Genomic DNA, 12,708 nt, shown 5'->3' with positions numbered 1-12,708 from the left:
CATCAATTGGGGAATGGCTGAACAAGTTGTGGGACATGATTGTGATGGAATACTATTGTGCTATAAGAAATGACAAGAGGGTGGTTTCAGAAAAACATGAGAAGACCTATATAGACTGATGCTAAGTAAAGTGAGCAAAATTAGGAAATCATTGTATACAGTAACAGCAATATTTTAATGATCAACTGTGAAAGACAGCTATTGTGATCAATACAATGATCTAAGACAATACCAAAGGACTCATGAGGAAAAATGTTATCTATCTCCAGAGAGAGAACTGATGAACTCTTAGTGCAAATATAGTTTTCTCACTTTTGTTTTTCTTGCTTTTTTTGCAATATGGAATTTTTTTGCTAATATGGAAATATTTTGCATGACTTCACATGTATAATTGATATTATATTGCTTGCCTTCTCAGTGAGTGGGGGAGGAGAGAGGAAAAGAAAAATTTGGAACTCAAAATGAAAAAAAAGAATGTTTAAAGTAAATAAACAATAAATATCTATATTTTTAAAAGACAGAATGTAACAAATAGAAGACAATGACTCCATGAAACAATAAAAATGATAAAACAAAGTTAAAATACTGGGGAAAATGGAGAAAATGTAAAGGTAACTTGGAAAACAAATTGAGGAGAAAATTGAAAAATTGAGGAGAAAAAAATTAAGAGTTAAGAGACTACCTGAAAGCCATGAGCATTTTCTTCCTCACCATCACTACAACCCCAAAAAAAAGCTTAGATGTATTTCAAGAAATAAAAGAAAACTTTCCAGATATCTTAAAATCTGAATAGAAATAGAAAAAAATCTATTGGTCACTTCCTGAAAGAAACCCAAAAATGAAAATTCCCAGGAATATCATAGCCAAAATCCAGAATTCACAGATTTAGAAAAAAAAGCCTAAGACAAAACTATAAGCAACCAGAAAGAAAGAATTCAAGTACCAAGGAGTCACAGTCAAGAAGGATCAAATTCAATTTAGCAGCTACCACTATAAAGGGGTGGAGAATTTGGAACATGATATTCCAGAAGGCAAAGGATATGGTCTTACATCCAAAAATAACTTTCCCTACAAAACTGAGTATAATGCTACAAGGGAAAAAAAAACGAATCTTTAATGAAATAGAGGACTTCCAAGCACTCTTGATGAAAAGATGAGAGCTATGTAGTAATTTTGAAGTTCAAACACAAGAGTGAAGAAAAACATAAATGGTTAACAAGAATGAACAATGACAATTGACTAAATAAACATAAACTGCTTAAAGTCTCATGTTCAGAGATGATACACCCCTCTGAGCCCTAGTATCATCAGTGATCATAGAGGGTTGGAAGTCACTTTGTCATTCCTTAATGATCTTAAGAGATGAATAGAAAAAAAGGGGAAAGGGAATAAAGAGAAAGGGAATAAAAAAAAGAAAAGGGAGATTATCTCACATAATTAGTGTACAGAAATAGACATACAAACAAGAATGAGGGGTTGAAGAAACAACTGACAGTTTAATCTCACTCTCGTCTGAACTGGTTAGAGGAAGGAAGAAAAGAGAGAGAGAGAATGAGAATTGAGTACAGAAATTTATTTCATTCAGCAGGGAAGAGGGAAAAAGTAGATGTCAGGAAGGGGGAATTGGAGGAAGGTCGATTAAGGGAGGAATTAATCCTAAACAAAACAAATTCTAAAAATATGCAAAAATGTTTATAGTTTGTTGTTTTTTGAGGTGGCAAAGAATGGGAATCTGAGGAGGTGCCCATAAATTGGGGAATGGATAAATAAGTTGTGGTATACAAACGTGATGGAATACCACTGTTATATGAAATGATGAAGTGCAAGATTTCAGAGAAACCTGAGATGACTTGCATGAATTGGTGGAAAATAGAGGGATTAGAACCAGGATAACAATTTCTATAAATTTGGTAAAGGCAGACTTTGAAAGAATTAGGAACTCTGATCAGTTGTGTCATGACCAACCACAATTCTAGAGAACTAGTGATAATACATGCTACTCCCCTCCTGATAGAGAAGTAAAGCACTCAGAGTGCAGAAGGAGACCAAAAAAAAAAAAAATTTCGACATAGTCAATATGGAAATTTGTTTTGATGGACTGTACATGTTTGTAATGGGATTTGCTTTTCTTTATTTCTCAAGGGGGAAAGGGGAGGGAGGTGGGGGGAAAAGGCAGATTTTTACTGATTAAAAAATAAAAACTGTGTTGTATATTGAATCCTTTTTTTTTTTAAGAAATGATACTGTTACACATTTTTTGAAAATGCCTTAGACATAAGCCATATTAACCTTTCATTTAGAGATTTCCTCAGAGCTACTCTGAGATTAGGACAATGGGCCAGAAAAATAGAGAGAATTCTGACCAAAATTCCTTTGGGGTCAGGTCTCCTTAGGATGAAATCAGTTTTTAAAACCATCATGTAAGAGATGAAATTAGAGCTGAACTTAGAAAGAAACTAGGAATTCTCTGATATGGTGGTGTGGAGAAAGCACATTTTAGGTACAGAGTGGGACTAGAAAGACAGGTGGAGAGGGACCAGTTCTAAGGCACAGACACAGGAGGTGGAGTGTTATGCAAAATGAACTGCAAAAAAGTCAATTTGTCTGTACCATAGAGTGCTTGAAGGGGATGTCTAATAATCCTAGAAAGGTAGACTGGAGTCAGGTTATGAAGGGTCACATTAACAACAAGACACAATGGAGAGACAGGTTTTTAGGGGGTTTTTTTAGAGTTTTGTTTTGTTTGTTGCCTTTCTTTGTATTCCCCAGTGCCTGACACGTAGTAGGTCCTTAATAAATGCTTGTTGACTTGACTCATTGACAACCCAAGTCATACATTTGTATCTTCAAGGTACAGAAAGGAGAGAAAGGAGGGAGCTAGGCGGTGCAGTGGATAGAGCTCTGGTCTTGGAATCAGAAGGATCAGAAGGATCTGAGTTCAAATCCGGCCTCAGACACTTGACATTTGCTAGCTATGTGACCCTGGGTAAGTCACTTAAAACCAATTGCCTCACCAAAAAGCAAAAAAAAAAACCCCAGAAACAAGAGATAGGCCTCCAGGACTGATACTCTATAGAAGATTAATGGTACGTTGCAGTAGCAAACATTTGTATAGGCCTCACTATGCACGAGGCACTGTGCTAAGCACTTTATAATTATTATCTCATTTGATCCTCACAACAACCCTGGGAGGTAGGTGCTATTAATGCCTCTGTTTTACAGTTGAGGAAACTGAGACAGAGAGAGGATACTTGACTTGCTCAAGGCTGCATAGCTAGTAAGTGTCTTAGGCTACCTTTGAACTTGGTTCTTCCTGACTCCAGGCCCAGCACTCTATCCACTGAACCACCTAGCTCCAACAACATGGACTTGAATGGCACATGATGGGAAAGGAAAGAATGGTGTTGAATCATGTAAATGATAAGAGTACCCACATTGAGGAAATCATGGCTCTTTTGCAATATCAAAGCAGGAAAAAGCAGCCTTTGGTCATCTTTTGGGAGTAATTCATCCCCAGTAGCTTCTCTACATCCAACTGCCTCCATTATCATCAGTCAAGAAAGCTGTGTTTCTTTAATGATCTTGAACCCTGGAACCAGGAGTATCTGGGTTCAAATTCTGATTCTGACACATACTTGTTCAGTCATTTCAGTCATGTCCTACTCTTTGTGACCCCATTTGGGGTCTTCTTGACAAAGATACTGGAGTGGTTTACCATTTCCTTCTCCAGCTCATTTTATAGAAAAGGAAACTGAGTGACTTGCGCAAGGTCACACAGCTAGTGAGTATCTGAGACTAGATTTGAACTCAGGTCTTCCTGACTCCAGACCCAGCACTCTATCTGCTGCACCACTTAGCTGCCCTATGACACATAATATCTGTCACTTAATCTGACAGTATTCCAGATAACTAAAACTATGTAAGTTACACATGAGTTGCTGCTCTACATCAGCGGAGGAAGTTTCCACACTTGGAATTACCTACACTATGAATAATCCTACTTTCAATTTCCCTAACCTGTTTTCACTCCTTTGCTCTTAGGAACACTTGTGCCCATTTTCATAAGTCAAAAATACCACCCAGTTTCAACCAAGTTCTTTTACAACCACACAAGAAACATTAACAGCAGGATGAGGCATTCTCAATTGTTTTGATTATTATCAATTTTCCTAAAAGACAGGAAATAAGCAAATGATGCTGGGTTACCTCATTGCAAAATGTGTTTCTTTATTTTTAACTCTGCATTTTTTTTACAAGTGAAAACATTCTTATTGTGACAATCTGTCCAATGGAGAAATATGTGCTCTGTGTTCAGGAGAACTGTCTCATTTATTGTTGCTAGGAGACCTCACTGTAAACCCCAAAGCTCTAGCTTCTTTTAATAGTCACAGAGGTATTATCTGAGTTCCAAGAATTTATCTTAAGCTTTTACAAACTGTATTCTGAACATAACCCACACAAACACTGAAATACAATCCTTGAGCAGCTGTAATATTGCCCAAGTCATAATTTCAGATACCATCTGTTCTTTGAATAAAGCAATGAAATCTTCATCAATGGGTGGAAAATGAATAAAATAATTTGAGTGGCCCCATGGTATGTTGGAAAGATACTGAAAGAGAACTGGGTTTAAATCATAGCTCAGAAACCTAGTTGTGTAACTGTGGGCAAGTCACAACTGCTCTGAGCCTCAGTGTCTTCTTCCATAAAAAGGGGATAATAACACCTACCTCACAGGTTTGTGGTAAGGATCAAATTAGATAACATATGCAAAGAACTTTGCAAACCTTAAAGCACCATATAAAAGTCAGCAATGATGGTGATGATGATTATGATGAGGGCGACAACAACTAAACAATGAAGATGGAGGTGAAGATGGTAGGGATAGGTGTAGTAAGAATTCATCAGAATTTGTGAGTCCAGGAAAATTCAAGCCATATTCAAAAGTCATAATCAATGACAAATCCACAGAATTTTGATATTGGGGCCTCAGAAGACATCTAGTCCAAACTATGCCTGACACCCCTTCCTTCACAACTATACCAATAAGTGATCATTCAGATTCCACTTAAGAAAAAGCTAATCCCTAGTTGTGGGATATCGATAGGTGGAAACACCTCTTTCCTTCCCAAAAGGATATGATAAAAAAAAAGCATATGATTTAATAGTTCAGTACTTCAAGGATCTATAATATAGTCAGTGTGGGCATTTCTTCGATCAATACAGGTTACCACCCCTTCATGACTTAGACTGTCATGATTTTCTGTGGCTGAAAAATATATCCCCCTGTGGTAAACTTTGTTAGTTTGTGAGTAGCTTCTTTGAATATAATCAAACTGATCCTCAGATAACTGACATATGATCCAACAATGGGCCCAAATTTATAACCTCCTTACTTGGCAGAATCTGCTATAGCTTGTACTCCACTGATCCTGAGAACCCAGGGTCACCTTTACCCCATGATGAGGCATCAGAGTCCTACTATAGTAAACATACACAGTAAACTGAGAAGGCCAAGAAGTGAAGCTTAATAATGTCAAGTATTGGGATGAACATGGTGAAGTTGGAGTAGGACATCTGTTCTGTCAAGGTGAATGGACTGGTGGGAAGGCTCCAAGATGGTTCCAGAGGGGCATAGATATCCCAGAAGAGGAGGAGGTTATCGTGTTTGAAGACCAGCAGCACAAGGATGTCCTTGCCAAGAAGTCCCTGAATTAATAACGTAAACTTGTAACCAAATAACGGCAGCTAGATGGTACAGTGGATGGTGCACTGGGCTCAGAATCAGGAAGACTCATCTTCATGAGTTCAAATACAGACACTTACTAGATGTTTGACCCTGGACAAGTCACTTAAACCTGTTTGCCTCAGTTCCTCATCTGTAAAATGAGGTGGAGAAGGAAATGGCAAATCACTTCAGTATCTCTGCCAAGAAAATTTCAATGGGGTCATGAAAAGTTGGACACAACTGAAAATGACTAAACAGCAATACCAAATAATGGTTGAGATTAAGAAGAAAAGATGGAAAAAAGTAGGTTCCCCTGGAAGACTAATACCTGATACTTGCGTACACAAAGTATTCTTATATACTTTATTTCATCTTACCCTGTAAAGTACATAATGGAAGACCAATGCCCCCCATTTTAAAGATGAGGAAACATAGGTTCAGAAAGAGTAATCCGGCCTAGGAGCTCATCAATATTCTCCTTTTTTGGGCCTTGATTTGCCCCCAAGTTACACAGCAAAAGGTGGAACTCAAACTCAGGCCTTTGTCTCTGAGGTTCAAAGAGCTTTCATCTATATTGCATTGTCTCTTTGCTTTGCCAAGCTGTATAAGACCAAAGGAATTCCATTCTAAATTAATAAGAACAAGAATGCTACCCATCACAACTAGGAGAAAATGAAAGCTAAAAAAGAATGTTACCCATCTCCTGACAGAGAACACTGAATCCTGAATCCTGAACTCGGTTTATAGAGTGATACATGACTTTTTGGTCATGGACAGAACAGGAATTTGTTTGATTGATTATGCATACTTGTTACTAGGAATGTTTTCTCTCTTTTTTCTTTTAAGTGGGGAGAACTGAGGCAATAGGGAAAGAAAAATGCTTGTTAATTGGGGAAAAATTTTAAAAACTAAATTGATAAGAACCAGTTCAACCTCAACTTCTCAAATCAGACTTGATGGTGCAGATTAAATGTTTTCTTTCCCTTTGTTTTATTTCTCAATGATATTTTATCATTTCCCCACTTCCAACCCGCAGAACTGATAGCTTTAGCTTTAAAAATCAGGAGCAGTATATTGAAGATGAGGAAGAAGAAATAAAAGGTGAATCTTATAAGAATAAATATATTTATTGGGTATGAAGGTGATCAAAAGTCAAATAAGAGAGGTGTTTTGAGGCTAAAGGAAAGAGGGAAAAATCTAATTAGATCTGGGAGAAAAAAAGGAGGGGTTGCTGCTTCTATAATTTCTGGAAAGATTTTGGTCAATTCCCAATGCACTTTGTGTTCAGACTTTAATTGAAGAGGAGAATTCACCAATTAGTAGTCTCACTCTGTAACAAATTGTTTTCTTAACAGCAGCTTTGGGACAGGTTTGTGTTAATTTGGTAAATCTGTAAGATTCTCTATGCCTGTCTGTGTGGACATATATAACAACAGCCTTTCTCTGGCTGAACATCAACTTCTCCCTACACTAGTTCCTTCCTCAGGCAACTCTTTTGAGAACATTATCTAGCTATACATAGATGATGAAGTGTTCCTATTCGTCATACAAGTGCACTTCTCCATTCTAGACAGAGAGCAGATGTTCCCAGCCTTGTAAATTGTTCACTTCTGGTTTTCATAGCTGAAGTGTTTCAGAACACAGAAAACAATACATGCGTTCTTTCTTATACCACATTGGAGTGGCACAAAAGAGAGTCACAGCTAAAAAAAAAAAGACTTTGATTAGTTAAGAAATGCAAACAATAACCAGAATGATCATTGATTGCTTTCTAAATCAGGAAATGTGGAATTAGCACTGGCATGACTTTCCCATATGGCTCAAGCCATATTGAATCATCTTTTTTTTTCCCCCAAGAGGGAGAGACAGTGCTGAGAACTAAAAGATTTCTATATTTGAAGAGGTAGCTTACCAAACCAAATAAGGTTTTCCAATAAGAAATTCCTGTCTGTTTCTTTAAAAATCAACCAAAAGCTTTTTTTAAGCAACATATCCTAAACTAAAGGAATTAAGTTTTAGTTCTAAGAGAGGAAAGCGTACCTGTGATTGGAGACTCTTAACAATGGTGATGAAGTCTGTTCTGTAGAAGAAATAATTGCTTTGTGTTAAGGAAATTTGTCTCATTCATTGCTACTAGGTGACCTCATTGTAATTCACAAAGCTCTATCTTCTTTTAATAGCCAGATGTGACATTTCTGTTACACTGTGTATGCTACCTGGGAAGTTTGTCACATCATAATAGCATCTCAGAATTAAAAGAGATCTAAAAGACCAACTATTCCAACCATACCTGAACAATAATTACCTCAACAACAGAGGTTTTTGATCTTGGGTGTGTGATCCTTAAAAATATATATATATATATCTGTTGATCCTTACTTTTTCATTAACCTTTTAAAATTTTTGTTAAGCATATAAAAACATATTTCTGAGAAGGGATTCCATAGGCTTCACCAGGCTGCCAAAGGCGTCCATGAAATCAAAAGAGAGAGAGAACTCTTGTTCTAAAAAATATTCCACAAGTGGCTAGTCAAACTTTGCTAGAAGACCTCAAGATACTTACCTCTGACACCTATTGGCTGTGAGACCCCAAGCAAGCTACAACTTCTCTCAAGCGTCCTCATAGGGAAAAACAGGAAAATAGTACCTACATCACAGGGTTATTATAGAGACCAAAAGATAGTGAATATGAAGCACTTTATAAACCTTAAAGAGCTATGTAAATGTCAACAATGTAATAACATTGATGATCAAGGCAAGCAACAACTACACAATGACAATGATGGTGATGATGTAAGGGAGAGTTGTAATCCACTACCTCCCAAGCCATCAGACTCTACTTTCAGAGAGCTCTAATTGCTGGCAAGTTTTTTTCCCAGTGTTTTGTCTAAATTTGCATCTTTGCAATTTTTGCCCATTGTTCCAAATTCAGCCATCTAGTACCAAGCAAAACAAGGTTCATCCCCTTTCCATGTGGCAGACCTTCAAATACCTCAAATAAGTTGCCACGTTTCCATGGTATCATCTTTTCTCCAGATTGTTGTTGCTGTTGTTCAGTCGTTTCACTTGTGTCTGACTCTTCGTGATCCAATTTGGGGTTTTCTTGGCAAAGATACTAGAATGGTTTGCCATTTGCTTCTCCAGTTCATTTTACAGATGAGGAACTAAGGCAAACAAGGTTAAGTGACTAGCCAAGAGTCACACAGCAAGTAAATGTCTGATGCCAGATTTGAACTCAGGAAGCTGAGTCTTCCTGATTCCGGGTCCAGTGCTCTATCCCAGGGGTGGGGAACTTGCATCCACCATGCTATCTAACTGCCCCTTCAGATTAACCATCCCTAATTTCTTCAAACCATTCTTCTTATGGTATGAATCCAAGGCCATCTACCATCCCAATCACCCTCTTGAGACATTTTCCAACTTTTCAGGCTATCTTTGAATCCTTAGCACCAGGACAATACTTTGCATATAGTAGGTACTTAATAAATGCTTCTTAAATTTATTGGATTGAATTGGATTACAATTAGATACAGAATAAATATCGAATAGAATTCTTTGACATCTAACTGGAATAAACTTTAAGTGTGACCATTTAAATCCTATAGGCACTTGTGAATGCTATTTTATTCAAGAATTAGTTGTATATTGTTTTTACATGCTTTGTTTTGCTTGAGAAATCTGAGGAACTCTGCATATATAAAATCAAGGCAAATAGCCAGCCCAGTTTGCTGTTAAACAAAAGCAAAAGAAATGAGAAATTCAACAATTTGCCCCAAAGGCACTACAGGTCAGCAGTTAAGTTTGGATTCCAGTGGCTTTCATCTGGTCCCCTGTGATCAGATTTCTGAATATGTATTAACTTATTCCTTTGTTCTTGAGGCAACAGAGAAAAAGTCCAAGGGTCAGTGAAACTTATCGCGATGCTTTATTGCTGAATTGACTAATGCCGCCTAAGCAGACCCTGCATTCCTTGCAGGTGAGAACAGGGAGAGCCCTCCTTACAGTGTCTCTGTTTTATTATTCTAAAAGATGACTCTTCCTGATTTTTAACTTCATTGAGGACTCCATCTAAAATTTACTATCTCCATCTCAAGAAAGCTATACCAAGGTAGGAGCAAAGTGTCTTCCAATGTCTGTAGATGGCACTTGGAGAAATGCCTACGAGGTCAGAACCTGATGCCTAGCAGCAATCTTTCTTAGTGTCTCTGACTTAAAACAGGAGCGACCAAAGAATGTGTGACATGCAGCATCAGCCTTCATCACTGAAGATAAGGGCATTCAGAGGGGAGGGAATTGGGAACTAGTAGATGTCTTAAGTTCACAAATGGATTTATTAGGTCAGGAAAGCATAGGAAGGAATAAACTTAAATAGCAGAAAAAGAAAAGGAAAAAAAACAAAAAAACATTGTGTGAGTGTAGACAGAAGATAAAGGTATTGTGACTCTGTCTTGCTCTTGCCTAGAAAAGGCCACTCATGTGACTTTAGCACAGGGATAACAAAAGGCAATTTATACTCCTATAATAGCATAAAGCGGCCCCAATCCTAGACCCTTCTTCTTTTTATTCCCCAAGACAGACTTCCTCTAACTGTTCCATACAATGGAATCCATGAGAATTAAAGACAGAGGGATGTAATTGAGAAATATCCCTAAAAATCTAAAATGTTAATATATACTAGTTCCTAGATCTTCTTTCTGATCTCCTCATGGTCCTTGTTTCATCAATTATTTCTTACTGCTTCAAGCTGTCCTTCACTACTAGCTTTTCCCTCTCTGCCTACAGACAAGCCCAGGTCTTCCCAATCCTATAAAAGGATTTCTTGACAATTTGTTTCAAGTCATAGGAGTAAGGCAAATTTTAAGGCCAGGTCCCAGTGGCTGGAGGCATAGCAGATGAGGTAAATAGGGGTCAGGATTTTAGATAAACCCAGTGCTTTAAATACAGCTGAGAAAGTATTGTACTCTAATCATAAGATTGGCAGTAACTACTATAAAAGAGCAAATTTTAGAATACAGTATTCCAAAAAGTAAAAGAGAAAGGGTTGCAACCAAGAATAATTTATACTCCAAGACTGGGCATAATTCTACTGGAGAGAAAATGTGTGTTTAATAGAATAGAAGACTTTCAGGTATTCCTGATTAAACAACAAAAACAAAAAACACAGAACTTAGTGGAAACTTGGGAATGCAAACATTGGAGTCAAGAGAAACCTAGAAAAGTAAATATACATAAGGGATTGGAATGGGACTAAATGATGATGATTCTTTTCAGAATCCTACTGTTTCTAAGCATCACAGTGGAAATTAAGTAAAATACAAACATAGGACTGAGTATTTGCTCTTATTTTGTTTCTGTTTTCTCTGCCAAGGAGAATAACCTTTGGATGAGAAAAGACAGAACAAACATAGCAAAGAGGAAAGTAGCCAAGATAGGTAAAGAGTTAGTATTGGAGCACTTAGCTCCCCTTAATGTATTAGATTTACCAAATCTAAATGAACTACTATACATTCTAGACTGCCGAAAGAACTGGCAGACATGATTGCTGAGCCATTATCAATGAGCTGTTAAAGATCATGGAGAACAGAAGAGAAAACTGCAGGAACAGGGGTCAAACGTCGAGAGAGACAGAGAGAGACAGAGACAGAGAGAGACAGAGAGACAGAGACAGAGAGAGAGAATTAAGTATGCAATTACAGGCCAATGAGTTTGACTTTGATTCATATCCAAATGCTAAGGTTTATTATTAAAGGGAATAATAAAAGGAAGCAATGATCACAAAGAACCAGCACAGTTTCAGTAGGAACATGTCATGCCAGATTAACCTTATTTTCATTTCTAAAAGCCAAACAAGTAGATCAAGAGAATGATGTAGATATAGTTTACCTAGATTTTAACAAAGCATTTGGTAGAGTCTCTCATGGTATTCTTTTGTTTAAAAAAAAAAAAAAGATATGACCTAAAAGATAGCACAATTAGATTATGAAATGAAGGATTGGAAGTTGAAGGTTGAAGGTTGAAGCTGCTACCTTTCTTACCAGCTTATTGGACATCTTGAATTGGATGCCCTGTAGAAACTCAATATATGCCAACCCAAACTCATTATATTTTATCCTCAAATTCTTTCCTCTTCCAAATTTTCCTATTATGTCTGGGAGCACCATCATCCTCCCACTTAATCAGGCTCACAACCTAGGTGGCATCCTTAGCTCCTCACTCTCTCTTGTCCCCATAGCAAGTCCTGTCAACTCTACCTTCTCCACATCTCTTGTATACTCCCCCTTCTCTCCTCTGATACTGCTACCACTCTAGTGCAAGCCCTAATCATCTCACACCTGGACTATGGCAATAGCTTTCTGCTGCCTTAAGACTTTCTACATTCCAGGTCTATCTTCTACTTAGCTACCAAAGTGATCTTCCCAAAGTACTTCTGACTATGTCACACCTATTCAATAAACTCCAATGGTTCTCTAGTCCCTCCAGATTAAATATAAATTTCCATTTGGCCTTTAAAGCCCTTCACAACCTGGTACCTACCTATACTTATAATCTTCTTGTACTTTAGTCCCCACTTCATACACTATAACCCAGTGACACTGAACTCCTTGATGGTCCTCAAACATGGAATTCCATCTCCTTACTGGCTGTCTCCCATGCCCAGAATGTTCTCCTTCCTTGTCTCTGATTCCCTGGCTATCTTCAGCTATTAGCTAAAATCCCACCTTCTATAAGAAGCTTTTGCTTGTCCCCCTCAATACTAGTATCTTTCTTCTGAGATTATCTCCAATTTATCCTGTATATATTTTGTATATATATGGCTGTTTGCATTTCATCTCCCCCATTGGATTCTGAGTTTCTTCAAGGCAATAACTGTTTTTTTTTTCCCTTTCTTCTATCCCCATTGTTTAACACAGTGTATAGTATTAAAGTAGGGGTGGGGAACCTGCAGCCTCAAGGACTATGTGTGGCCCTATAGGACCTCA

This window comes from Vombatus ursinus, unplaced genomic scaffold (assembly GCF_900497805.2).
Source record: "Vombatus ursinus unplaced genomic scaffold, bare-nosed wombat genome assembly UNPS02001419.1, whole genome shotgun sequence".
NCBI classification, from domain to species: Eukaryota; Metazoa; Chordata; class Mammalia; order Diprotodontia; family Vombatidae; genus Vombatus; species Vombatus ursinus.
The sequence above is the reverse complement of the archived record's forward strand: the minus strand, read 5'-3'. Positions refer to the sequence as shown.